We start from the raw sequence: 13,999 nt of genomic DNA, 5'->3' as shown, positions 1-13,999 counted from the left end.
TTTTTTTTTTTTAAACAGCAGACCGCTAGACAAGGGGCTTCATAACACAGCAGCTGGATGCCATTCAGCCACCTGACAGCCTCCAAGTCACTTGGAAAAAGTGAATTAATCACAAGACCTGTATTTCTAAAGCAATGACCAGTGCCCCCCTGGTACTGCTAAGGGAGCAGAATGGAGACGGGGGGGAAAAGGCAGATTTGAATGCTTTGAAAGAGGGATTAGAGCAAGGGGCTGCGTGATTCAAGACAACATATGACGATCGCTCTCACACAGCAGCTGCAGGAACATACAGACATCTCCAAAGGATGGTTACACACCACAACATTCATTTTAGCCTTCCATAAATTTATAGTATTTTAAGACAAATGCACTGAAAATTATACAAAAATGATGGAAAACATTCACAACCTTTCTCAATGTGAAAATGCTTCTTTTTATTTAGTGAAAGACAGTTACTGACCAAAACATATAGGAGCCCACCCCAATACCTTAACGCAATACCAGAACATAATTATGGGAGAAGAAACGTTGTATGAGAGGGTTCAAAAGCGTGGATAATCTGTCCTCATTTCAGAAACCTCATCAACCGTATTTTTAAACATCACTTTTAACTGCAATGTTGCAGTCAAATCTTGCTCATTTTATTCCCGTATGAGTATAATCATGCTAGACAGGATATAGGGTTTTTTAGTCTTATCTAGTGATTTTTTTTTTTACCCTGAAATATTTCTGCCATATGAATGGATTACAGACAATCCATATCCACTCACAATCAAGACTATTCCCAGTTCTAACTCTGTGCAAAACACTGCAAAATGGAAAAGAAGGAGGGAAAAGACTAACACAGCCACAAAGCAAAGGTGATCACCATCTGTTTAGTAACAAACCAATCATGGTATGCACCAACTAAATTAAAGTGTTTCTAGAATGAAGATCAAATATTCACAAGCTTTGTAAAATAAAATGGTATTTCCTTAAGAAAATCTAAGGGCACATCTATACAAGCACCGAAACTATGAATTATATTGATACCAGGTGCAAATATTCTTACTGGGTTTGGGGTTTTGTTAGTTGTTGGGTTTTTTCAGGTTGGGTTTGTTGGGCTTTTCTTACATCTAGCAGGCACCACAATTTTAGGATGGTGTCAGAAATTTAAACAACCCACTGAAATCCAGCTGCTTAACACCAGGGTGGCATCTTGCAAGATGGGCACATCCCTCACGTTCAAAAAGCCGGTCCTAGGAAAACGGGGCAGAAGTGAGAGCCAAGGGCTGCTGCCAGGCAGGCAGGCAGCGGGCAGGACAGCTCTGCCTCAGGGCTGGAGCTTGAAAGGCAACACCTGATTTTTTTGAGCTGCTCACAGTTTATGAGCCCTGCACTTTTACTAGTATCTCCCCACGTGGCTGTGGGCCACGGGAGACCTGGGGGACACACAGCCTTTCCCTCAGTACTCATGCTTAACAGCTCCTTTGCCAAACACGTTCGGTTCACGTATTGAAAAACAATCTCTAAACTGCCAAACGCACCTGGAATTAGCAATGCCAAGCTGTTCTCCACACAATCAGTAAGAAAAAGGCTTTACAATCAAAGGTTAGTTGATGATTATCTCGCTGATCTAGGGTCTATATAGACTCCTCCTAGATTTTGCTGTGAAGTGACTTGATAATGTATCAACAGGTGCTCTACCTCAACCACCAGAAAAATTATCTTCTCACCTTGACTCACCTGCATTCATGATTCACTGGCAGACTCAGGATTGCCATCTTTAAGAATGAAACATTTAAAATTTTACTACCTGCTTAGCAAGCACAGTATAATCTACTGAATACCAAGCCGCTTCTAGTGCTATGTACACCTAATAATGGTATGTATGCCATTGGCGTAGAAGAGTAAGGCAATGTCCATTAATTCAGATTGCAGTTATGTACGATATCTTCCTTTAACCACAAGTACGTCACTTATATTATCTCAAAGGAATCCAAATGACCAACTACTACTTAACTGTTAAAATTGTCCCTTCAGAAAGAAGAAAAAAAAAAAATCAAAGAACGGAATAGATAAATTATAAGGCCAAGCTGAAAAGACTTTTATCATAAAATGTTGAAAATAAGTCTAGTTGCACCATTAAACAATGTATTATAGTTAAAACATGGGGGGGGGAGAGTTTTAAAATTGTTTAAAAATTATTTTTAAAAACAATTTTAAAACCATTTCTTTCCGTGTTCTGCACTAATATACTTATCTTCAAACCTCAATTCCTCCAAAACAGATATTATAACCCTCAATGCATTTAAGGGCTTTTCATGCATCACATTTTATTTTTTCCTTTTTTCTGCTTTCACACAGTCTGGTTTTCTGTTTTAAATTGTAGGTTTCCATATTTTAAAATTAAATACCAAACTAAACCATTTCTTGTTTTCCCCATGAGGGACTAACTTCCTTTTTCCATCAACTTAAGCAGGCATTATTACATCAGGTACTACCTGATCCATCCCTGTTCTTCAACATCTCAGTATTATCATTAATTAAACAACGTTAAACTACTAGCAGTCCCACTGACTTTATGGGACTGCTGATAGAGTAACATAATAGACAGTGTATAAGCGTAAAGTCTGTCTGTAAAAATAAGCCGGCTATGTGACACTGCGAGCAGAAGTTCAGCATGTAATTTAACATACACGTCGTGACAAGTTAAAGAACGTATAACTAAAAAAGAGTTGACCTGCAATGTAATTACGGTTCTTGTCTTGAGAAGACGTACTTATGGCTCAGCTTCGTGTTTTGTAAATAAGAGACGTTCATTCCAGTAGGACCACTAGCACCACTAAGCACACACTTGCATTGGGCCGCAGCAACAGCAGGAAAAGTTAGCATACCAAACAAAGAACAAACACTTTGCTAAAACCACAATGCTGACATTCCAGAGAGGCAAAAGGAATATCTGAACAAAATAAAACATCCAGGATCTCCCGGCAGCAAAACCGGAAAAGATCCTAAAGGAATACATCAGTATTACAAGACAGGGCTAACAGCAGAAGACACACATCGCTGCAATAACAACATTACACAGACTTTAATAGTTTTTTGTCACAGGAGGTCTATAACATTTCAGTTCATTATGATTCCCCATGCATCCCTTAAGAGCCTCAGACCTCATAAAAATGATGTGTCATATTTTGATACTTGTGCTAAATACAAGCTTTATTATTACCCGTGTTTAAACCCCATACAATCCACATAGTCCTTACTGAGTATCTGATTAAATTTCTAATATTCATGAACTAGAATTTTAATATTGAATGCTCAAAATGATTTAAGTCTTTTGATGCAACGGAACATAAGTCATCCAGTGTCAAGTGGAAGGCAGATCCTTTATTATAGCATTAATTATTTGGGATATTAGCATTAATTTCTTTCTCTACTTGAATTAAATGGAATCCAAAACAGTGTGAATTTATGAATAGTCCACAATACAATTATTTCCATATTATCCCTGCAGCACTAGCAGAAAGACTGCCTACAGACTGGAAAATGTAAAGGAAGGAGATTGATCATCAATTTTCTTAAAAATCTTTTTTCAGAAAGACAGAAAAGGTGAAGCTCAATATGTTTATACTCTAAATGACTTACAGTCTTTTTTGATGTAAAAATATATGTCTTTATACCTATAAATGCCATCTACATATTTTTGTATTCAATGTGCAATGATTAAAGGAAAACACATTTAAGCAAGATACACCATAGCCAATTTCTTCTATAACTGGAACAAAAACATTCTTAATTAAAACCACAAAGCTGCAAAAATAGCAGGGACTTTTACAAAATTTCAATACTTGCTGGGAAAAACGCTATGTCTTAACTTACATTTCCAAAGTTGATACATCCACAGGATTTCAAGGAGTTCTGGTAGGAAGCTACAAACACGGCACCTTTTTTCCAGCAGCTAAATGATACCAATTTTTAATTAACTTGCTACAGGTATAGCCAGACAGTATTGCTAACAAAAATAATTCACAACTCCAAATAAATAAATACAACACCTCTCATCTAAAACTGCTGTTTGCAGATCATCTGAGTCAGAACTACCAGAGCACTAGATACTGAAGGACCATAACCCAGCATCACATTCCCATACAAAACACGCAAAAATCAGTATTTACAGGTTTTTATCCAATTTTACAAGACTTCTGCAGTCTGGTTAAACCAGAAACAGCTGTCCAACTGAAATTGCAACTTTATGAATAAACAAGAGGCAAGGCTATAAATAAGCCAAACAAACCATCTGTGGCACTGCCCGGGTTCGCAGCCCATCTATACAGGTGTCAGCTCCCGCCCCTGCCCTCCTCAGCAGAACTAACGCGGGGAGTTTGTGTCATCACATCACTGACTGATAGCACTAACCCAAAATGAAAAGCCAGTGCATAAAGTGCCTGCTTCTGACCTAAAAAATACTGAACACTTGCCCTTCTGTTTTTGTTGAAGTTCTTAATAAAAACACTGAAAGCATCTGAAACATACAGATCATTAAAGTGACTGGATGAAGTCCAAATACCTTTTTTTCCTTCTGCTAATCTAGCAAACAAACTTTCAATCTAAAATCACCAATTAATTTTTCAACAAACACTAAGTTTATTTAAAACAAAACAAACAAAACCCCAAAGGGCACTTCGTTTTCCACCTGAACTCAAAACCAAGAAAAAGCCTGCAGTAAGTTTTGCTAAGCCAGGCAGCAGTGTGCATTTGCAGCAGCCCAAATACCCTGTGGTGGAATCCAGAATCCTTGACATGTCATCATTCAAGATCTGTCAAATTTGATAACACTCTGTGTGTGTCTGGAGGGACACCATCCATTCAGGGAAATGAACGTGTGATTTGTTGTCACACAGCTATCAAAATTCAGCCTGAGAACATATCATACAGCCATGTATCTCTCCTTCTGCATTAAAAGTTTGAAAAATACTGTCCCTGTCGTCATCAAAAACATCATTACGATGTCAGCTAAGAAGTCAACTCCCTTGGAACAGCAGTAGCCCAGGATGGCGCTGGGAGCCAAGTCTGACACACAAGGGATGTGGGAGAAAACAAGCGTGATGAATACACTGCTATTGTAAGAACAGGAAGGAAAAACCTTGCAGCCACGCTATGCTCCTGTTGCATTAAAACCAAGAGGTCAGTCCGATCGATGCTTGGGACTCCTCTCCTCCAGTATCACTGCCAGGGCTTGCTAAACAGAAGGCTTAATTTATTGTTGTTCCTTGAAATGTTTTATCAGTCCAGAATGCCATAAAGAAATTCAGAGTAATACAGCAATTTAACTCTCCATATGTGGAGTACTTTTTACCACAATTTACTGTTCCTCTTCTCTCCTAAACCTGCAAAGGGACTACTCATGAACTGCTTTATTTTACTAAATAGTTAACTAAATATTTAATTGGTATACAAAAAGGATTATTTCAGCCAACTTAAATTTGACAAGAAGGAAGAATTTAAAAAATCCCAATATATTTTATGTATAGTTTGTATGCTTAATGAAAACTATTATTTTCTTTCTAAACATTCACACTCTGCAAGGATTTATTCTCATTTTGAAAGAAAGGTTCTAAAACAGTGCTTAATGACTTTCAGAAAATAACATAAATAAGGGCAATATAGTTAAATCAGAAGATAAATTGAGGTTTTTTTTAAACAGCTTACTTTTATTTTCTTAAAGAAAAAAAAGCATATTTTTTTTAAATCCTGCACTGCTAGCAGAACCCGAAATCTCAGCCCAGCACAAGCAGAAAGCACTTGCTTTTGCTAACCCTCCTCCCTTTCTCCTGTGGAGTCTGACAGCTCCTCTGTGCTTGCAGGGAGCTGGATCCAGTGTAACCTGTAGGGAAAGACAGCCGAGACAGCACTCAACTAAAAGCAGCCTCTCACACCATAGGAGGACGTGACCCAGTTCACCTGCATCAGGAAGAGCATCCACAGCCTCTACCCACTCACTAAACTTCGGTATCTGCTTTCACACCCCTGTCACTTCTCCTTATTAAGGCTCTCACAAATACTCTGACCATTGCTAGAACTCAGACACTTTACATGGCTCACAAGGCTAAAATCTGCCTTTCTAACAAAGTAGTAATAATCTGAATGCTTGCTCATTTATTTTTGGTTATCGATCCATTTTGGCTAAACAGCCCAGCCCTGGCACAGCAAATGTTCTCCTCACCGCCTCCAAGGACCACACGTTAAGACACCTGCTGAAGCAACAGAAGAAAGTGCCCTACCTACCTATCAAAACAGCACAACCTGCTCAAACATGACGGTAATGAGTTACCATCTAACTATACTTTTCTTTTTAAATTAAAAATCTTCTTGGAAACAAATTTTATATATCATTTGCTCAAAAAAAAAAAAAAAGGTTAAAAAAAGGAGGTTGCCCAAGAAGGTTACCACCTGATTTTGTAAACATACTAAATATACCAGGTTTTGTCTGATAAGTTTCAGCTGTACTCTGTGGTATAACTCACAACCTGGTTTTGCATCTATTTCTACAGTTGTGTGTACTCTGCAGACAATAACTTAGATGAGTTGAGGAAAACTGGATCAGGTTTCTTCAGCTTAGATTAAAAACACACCTGGATTGCATTTTATTTTAAATCTGTATTTTGTTGTGGTTTTAAGAGAAAGCAACATTTTTGAGAATTCAGGTATTTACCAGAAGTCCCAGCATGTTCACCCCACTGTCTGCTTCACAGAATAATCAATATTACTTACATGTCACCGTATTAATACTTGTTAATGAGATCAGGTCCAAAACCAGCACAACAAACCTACAGAAGAAAAAAGCCTCTAAGCCACGAAGTTTGTTTCTACGTCTTGGAACAAATATTGGGTATACCAGCATATCTGAGCTTCCACTCTAACACATGTTTTTCTCAGCATGAGTATTTCTAAAACTTCACTGACATCAGATTATTGTCCATAGCCGCAATAATTAAAATGCAACGGGTTGCTATTCTCTAATCAAGATTTATTCCTCTGCACCTGAATTCTTAAAATTTACAATACTCTATTAAAGCTTAGAAACAAACTGCCAGGCCACCTCACTGCACACAAAGTTATTTATGCTGGTTTTAAAATATGAACTCACTTCATTAATGGTGAGAAAAATTCATTTGTTGTGTCACATATATTTAATGGAATATAAAAATGTATATTTCATATTTCAATGCACTTCCAATTTACTCATTTCATTAGCATTTATGAAACAATTAAGAATCCTTATGATGGGGAAAAAAAATTACTCCAAGAAACAAAACCAACTTAACACCTGAAAGAATTACTTAACCCACCACTGAGCAGAGCAACAGTTTAATTGGGCAGAACACCGATGACTACATTATTATGAAGAAACTAATGGGCCTAATTGAATCTGCAAGAAAAATTTTAATGGAACTACCTAAAACAGAAATGAGCTTAGGATACCCAGACCAATATTCATAAATTTGCAAAGCAAAACAAACAGTAAAGTCATTTTTCAAAAGGTGTAAGTCACCAGGATCTCATGTAGTACATTTTTCAGAAGACTGGACAAGGGTGCACTGGTTAAATGAAGAGCTCAGGCCTCACTTACACACTTTATGAAGAAGAAACAATGCTATTTCCCACATTACAAACACATCCCGGCTCTCTCCGAAGGTCTTCCACTCCCAGGAACTAAGAAGGATTCCTAACTTTCACTCTGGGGAAACTATTGTTCTGCAGCATTTCTGTATACTCAGTAAATACATGGATAAAGCATATTGCCTGTAAGTTCATTTTTTCAGTAGAAGTAGAAAGCAGCTTTCCTGCAGAGCGCCTCAACTCTCCACCTCTTCAACATGCCCGATGACCTACTTCAGGGGAGCAGGGTGTCCAGTGACGAGCACCCGGCACCTTACCCCAGGTAATAAACTAACTGAAACACGGTAGCATCTGGTTTCAGTGTTCTGCTATCTACAAGCTCCCTCAAACATCTCTAATCCCATCAGCAACCCCCCTTCCTCAAAACACACAGCAGAGGGTAAGGGGGGGGGATACCTACGGCTAGGAACCATCAGTCCCTCTATGCAAACAGGAAATATTTTCTAGAACATACGCTTCGGATTCAAAAATGCCTTGGTTTTGATTTCAAACCTGCGGCAAGTAAATTGATCCAACACCTGTCTCCATGAGTCTGGAAGCAGCTTTTATGCTCAAGGACCATGAAAAACACAGATAATCTGGGTAGTTTTGCTGCTGCTCAAGACCATGACCAGCAAACAAAGCTATCCAGGCATCACTTTGAGTCGGTACTGTTAGAGTTTCTACCGAGGAAAGCCACGAGCACCACAAAGGAGTAACCTACAACAGCAACACAAGGTACGGAAAAGAAAGGCTGAAAAATAAACAGATGCTGCTGACCTTGTCCCTCTTCTTTAGCTGACAGTAGACACGAGGTGACACGTAAGAGAACAAATACCTTTCCTTATGCTCCCACAGCTAGCCAGGAAACCATAGAAGAAAAGAGAAGAAGGGGAGATAATAAGTTCCCTTTTCACTGCAGTAACAAGCCAAAGGCTGAAGTTTTTAATTTATCATATATTCAGTAGCAAGGATGTAATAAGAAGGACCATCCAGACAATCAAGGATTAACTCTGTTTATTTTGGGTTAATATAGCAAAAGAAATTTTGTGTATCATTATATCACAACAGCAATCAGAAATGTCATCTGGTAGGAGGAAAAGGCCAATACAACAGCTAACATTGCAATGACAGAGCACCAGCAATGAGAGCTAACATCAAAGAGTCTGTATCTGTTTCATGGCCTATATAAAAATATTTGCTAATTACAATCTTGATCTCCGTGATACAAGTGCCTTCTATCTCTACGTTTATTCACTGTTCCCAAAAGTGACACCTTCTGTCAAAGTCTCAAGAAGCAAGTCAGTTACAAAGTGATATGCTTAACTGCTTAAACTGACTTGGGTCAGAGAGATGATTTAAATTTCCAGAGTTATGAAATCAATATTTCTAAGAAGCAATGTTATTTTACTTCAGAAGTTATAATCCTAAAAATGAGAACACAGTACCATTAAGATCATCTACATGGTGCTGACTGCTTCAGATTCCTAAAAAGCAGTGGCAAAACAAGTACTTTCAAACAGAAATTCTTCATAAGCTCCTACCCAGTGAGCCCTTTCAAATTCCTCCATATTAAGTTACCAGTCCGAACTCTCGATGATACAAACCACGCGTGGTTAGGCCATGAAAAACTGTTTTTACAAAGGGCACTACCACGTTTCATGAAAGAGAAGTCTAATTCTCCTACGTTGAGCCACTACCACAGCAGCGGTATGCTCCTCAGAAACAAATATTGCTTCACAGCAAGGGGAAGAGAAGCGCTTCAGCTAAAGAACGCTTTAAATTCTTGCGGAGGTTCAGTCAGCATTCAAGTTTTAAAATAACAAACTAACGAGACAGTTCTGACTTAAACGCTATATGGAATTCACGGAATAACCCCGGTACATGCAGAAGGCCACATGCACTGTAAAAAAAGCAACAGTCGGAGATGTTAGTGTCGGAAGGAGAGTGGAGAGGCACTCACGATTAGCCAGTCGCAGGTCAGACCTGAATTACAAACCTGAATCCCTATCTGACAACTTTATCTGAGGTCGGCCACAGTGCCCAGCCTGCCAGCAAGGGGTATCTGTTAGTGTGGGCACATTTTTGACTAAAACCAGGATGAAAATACTTATAAACTGAAGTAATTTTCCTCCCAAAACACCTAGGGATGCGCTTTACCGAGTAGTCAGTACACGAGGTATAATTTCACCTCATTGGTTTGTTGGTTTGGGTTTTTTTTAGCTTCATGTCCTTTACCTACATTGGCATCGGCCGCGGGCATATTGCACGGCGCTCCTCAAGAAAACCCCCAGCTTCAGCTCTCACAAAGTCGAAAGTGGGGAACGGAAAGAAAGAAGGAGCAGAGGGCCCGGGAGCCGTACCCCCGGCCGCAGCCCGGTGTGAACGCCGCCGGCCGGTCCCCGCACGGGGTGGCGGCGCTCCGCACCGGGGGCGCTCCCGCCCGGGAAACTTTCCGGTTGCGCCGCGCTCCGGCCGGGAGGCGCTGCCCGCCCTCCCCCGCCGCCGGGCCCGCCGGCTGCCCCCGCGCCCGCTGGATACGCCGCCTCTATTCTCCCGCCGCGGAGCCCTGCGGGGTGGGGTGGGGGTTGGTGAGGGGGGCGTCCCGGCCCGCCGCTGCCCCCCGGCAGGACGGTGGGTGGCACAAAGCAGCGGCTGTCACACACTCACTCACAAGCAGCAACTCGGGAGGATGAGGAAGAGCCGCCCCCGATACCCACCCCCCCCCCCAGCTGGACGTGGCACACAAACACCTCCCCCCCCCCCCCCCCCCCGACCCCTCGTGCCGCCTTTGGCAGGTACCGGCCCCCCCTCGGGGCGGCGACAGGGCCTCCCCGCCCAGGTGACACCCGCCCCTCCCCCCGCTACCGGCGGCCCTTCCCCCGCGCCGCCCCCAGCGGTCGCCCCCCCACGGCCGCCACAAGTTTACGGCGGGCCCCGGCCCCATCCTCGTCCCGCCTGCGGCCGCGCTTACCTCCGGCCGACCGGCCAGCGGGGAGCGGAGCGGGGCGGGCGGCGGTTGCGGCGGTGGGGAGGCTCCCAGCCCAGGCGGGCTCCGCTTCTTTGTCTCCTCCGCGGCGGCGGCGCCCGCTCGCTCCCCCCTCTCCTTCCCTCTGCCCTTTCCCGGGCGGATGCGGGCCGCGTCCTCCGAGAGGGGCCGGCTGGCTCCCCCCCTTCCCCTTCCTCCTCTTCCTCCGCTCCGCGCCGGACGCGTCCAAGGCCCCGGCCCGCGGCGGCGGCGGCTCCGCTCCCTGCCTCCCCTCAGCCTGCTGCGCCCGGCGGCGGCAGCCCCTCCCCCGCCAACCGCCCGCCCCCCCCGGCACAGGCACAGCCCCAGCCCCCGCCCCCGCCCTGCCCTTCCTGCCGCTGCCGCTGCCGGGATCGCGCGGGAGGAGCTCCCCGGACTCCCCCTCGCCCGCCGGGAGGGCCGCCGCTCCCCCCCGCCTGAGCGCAGGAAGGCCGGGCCGGGCGGCTCCCTCCCCTCTGCGCCGCCGGGGCTGCGGGCTGGGACCAGGGGGGCGGGGCAAGGGGCGTCCTGCCCGGCGGGGGCGCCCTGGCACCCCCCGACACCACCACCACTACTCGTCCCCCTCAGTCCCCGGGAGACCCGGCACTCCCGGTAACGCTCCCCCCGCTGGGAGCGGAAACGCCTGGGGAAAGTAGTGGCGAGCGCTTAGAGAAATGGGGCGGGGGGGACAGGGTGCGCGCACTTCGGGGCCGGGCCGGGAGAAGAGCCCCGGAGCGGGCAGGAGCCGCTCCGCGCTTCGCCCCGGCGGTGCGATGGACCGGGGACACAGAGCCGCCGTCGCCGCCGGGGAACTTTCCAGCCATGGCATCAGGGCGCCTCCGCCTCCCATTGGCCGCGGGCCGTGACGTCACGCCGGGGCGCGCGGTGCGGCCGCGGCCCTAGCCCTAGCTCTAGCTCTAGCCCCAGCCCCAGAGCGGCGGTCGGGTCGGGCTGGTGTGGGCTTCGGACTGTCTTCGTCTCTCCTCTCCCTTTCCTCCATAGGGCAGAGTTTCAACCTCAGCGCCCCGCATGTAACCGAGTGGGGCGGTAATTTTTATTACCGGGGCTTGGTACGTACCTGCCCAGGTGTTATTCCCTCAGGAGAGGGCGCCGGGCACGGAAGCCACCCCAAGCCGCCCTTTTCTTAGGAAATTGAGCCCCGTTCCGGGGTACGGGGCTGGTCCGGGCCGCCCCCTGCGTTCCTTCACTCGTGGGGAAGGTGGGCTTCCCCACGAGTGGTTAAAGAGGGTGGGCAGAATGCCCCCGCTGGGGCCGGGGTCTCTCGTGGGAAGGGTCGTGGACACCGACGTCGGGCAGTCACGGTCCCGCCGGCCCCGGGGCGCAGTCCCCCGGTGGGGGTGAGCGTGGAAAGATTGTCCCTCTGGAGTAACCCGGAGAGCTCGGGATAAAAACGAGTGGTGCGGGGGGAAGCCGCTCTGAAACGTTATAAAGCCATTAACCCTTTCCAACATGGCGGCTTCCAGAGAGTAGGCTCTGCATTACCCATCCTGGTTCAGTCTCTCCTCAGGACACGTTTCCTGGCTTGGGAGGCAAGGCTACGCAACGCCACCTTTTCCAAATCCAAAATAAAGTCAGCAGCCCTGCTGTCTTGTTTTCCCAGATGAAGCTATAAGTAGCAGGGAAAACCTTGAAGAAAGATTTTCAACTCTTTAATGATTAAAAAATGCGTACGCTGAGATCTTTCCATGCTCCTACTTAAAACAAGTTAGAAATCCTCAAACAACTCCCTCTTCCCCTTCTTAACTTTTACTAATTCTCGTAGCATTTAATTGATGGTTTGGGAAGCCCCAAGCACCTTTCACATGCCCGTGAGATAAACCTGAAAGGAAAGTGCGGCCTCTTCTTCCAAGAAAGACTTTGCACGCACCTCGGGGAGGAACAGAAAGCCCCTTTCCTCTCCAGGCTTTTTGTGCACACATTTGACTTCGATTCAGAGAGGTGTTAATCTCCCTTTTGAAACAACAAACTGACCGCGCTTTTTTAGAACTGGGAAATATTTGGGGTCCTTGCTGCCTCCACCTCACTGCACGGTCAGGTCTCGCTCCAGCCTGTGGAGTCTTATGCTGAATTTAAGTAGGATCGGTTGTCCAAGGACTTTCAGATACAAGTGTCTTGTTCCTGGAACAGAATGCACTGTGGGAGCGATAAAGGAGAGGTGAATTATCCCTCCTCTCCTTTGCATTTATAATACACAGTTAGGTTTCAGTCTGGGTTTTGTCCCTTACTACCACACCCTTGCTAATGCCATCCTACAGAAACCTTCCACTTTGTTGTTTTCCCTACAGCACCGCTGAGCTGAGGATGTCCAGGGGAAGGTGACGCGACCCTGCAGGGTTTCCAGGCTAAATCAGACCTCCAGAAGCGTTCAGCACTGTAAGACGCCGAGTGAGCAGTAGATTTCAAAGCTTTCCAGGTATCTGACAAAAAATTATAAAGCACATCTAGCTTTAACAGGTTAATGTTAATAGGATTTACAGAAGAATGTTTTAGGGAGGGATTTGGGTGAATATGTTGTCTTCAGGCAGAGGACTAATTTAAGGACTCTGAAGCATGCTGTTGTTAAAAATATTTAATTACATTAAGAAATGAGCCATTAAAGCTGTTTTTTCCAAACTGTGGCTTATGATGAACAGAAGAAAATGTAGAAAGGGTTTGCAAGGGTATGTTGAAGGTTAACTGCCTGTCTGCTGAACTTATCTTTATGTTTCACCAGCAAAAAAGACCAAGATGTTGCCCTGAGTAGTATTTCAAAATGTTGAGCCTACTAAAATATTAATGTACGCTTTTTGAAATCTCATAATTAGCTGTTATCTCTGGAATAACTGTTATTAAGAAGAGCTGGCTACTTGTGATTTGAGTGAGAATTATATTCTAAATATGAGAAGATGATAAATTTGGGGGAATCTGCACAGAAGTGAAAGCAGTACATGATGTGGCAGGCACACTGTTTTGTATAAAGAAAGTAAATATGCAAAGCATGCACTTCTGCATATGCATGAGTGGTGCAGTCCTTAGAAAATATATACACAGGAGAGAAGAGCATGAATATTTCTCCCAGCCTAAGGCTGTAACTGTATATAAAAATAAAAGAAAAAATGATTAAGCAATAGAAAGATGTCTCTTCGTCTTTGGTAAAGAAACAGCCTGCCTCATGCTGCTGCTTCAGACAGGGTTACGTGCAAACAACATGTCACACATGTTGTGTGACAGACTTCTTTTGCAATTACGTAATGGCAGTCCTGACATTTGTATCTTGCACAAAAGGCTAAAAAAACATATTGCGTCTTTTGGCTTGTATTTCTTTATTTCTCTTCACTTTCCTTTTTT

At 44.6% G+C, this 13,999-nt stretch overlaps 1 protein-coding gene across 2 annotated transcripts in view; it reads right to left on the bottom strand.

Annotated features, from left to right (window-relative positions):
* Nucleotides 1–10,934, bottom strand: part of NCK2 (NCK adaptor protein 2) — an 84,129-nt gene extending 73,195 nt beyond the window's left edge. For both annotated transcript variants that reach the window (XM_075739015.1, XM_075739016.1), the window contains exon 1: nt 10,619–10,934. The gene's annotated coding sequence lies outside the window, so the exon portion shown is untranslated. The remainder of the gene's footprint in view (nt 1–10,618) is intronic.
* Nucleotides 10,935–13,999: the final 3,065 nt, after the last annotated feature.

Source organism: Balearica regulorum, chromosome 1 (assembly GCF_011004875.1).
Source record: "Balearica regulorum gibbericeps isolate bBalReg1 chromosome 1, bBalReg1.pri, whole genome shotgun sequence".
Taxonomy (NCBI): Eukaryota; Metazoa; Chordata; class Aves; order Gruiformes; family Gruidae; genus Balearica; species Balearica regulorum.
The sequence above is the reverse complement of the archived record's forward strand: the minus strand, read 5'-3'. Positions and strand labels throughout refer to the sequence as shown.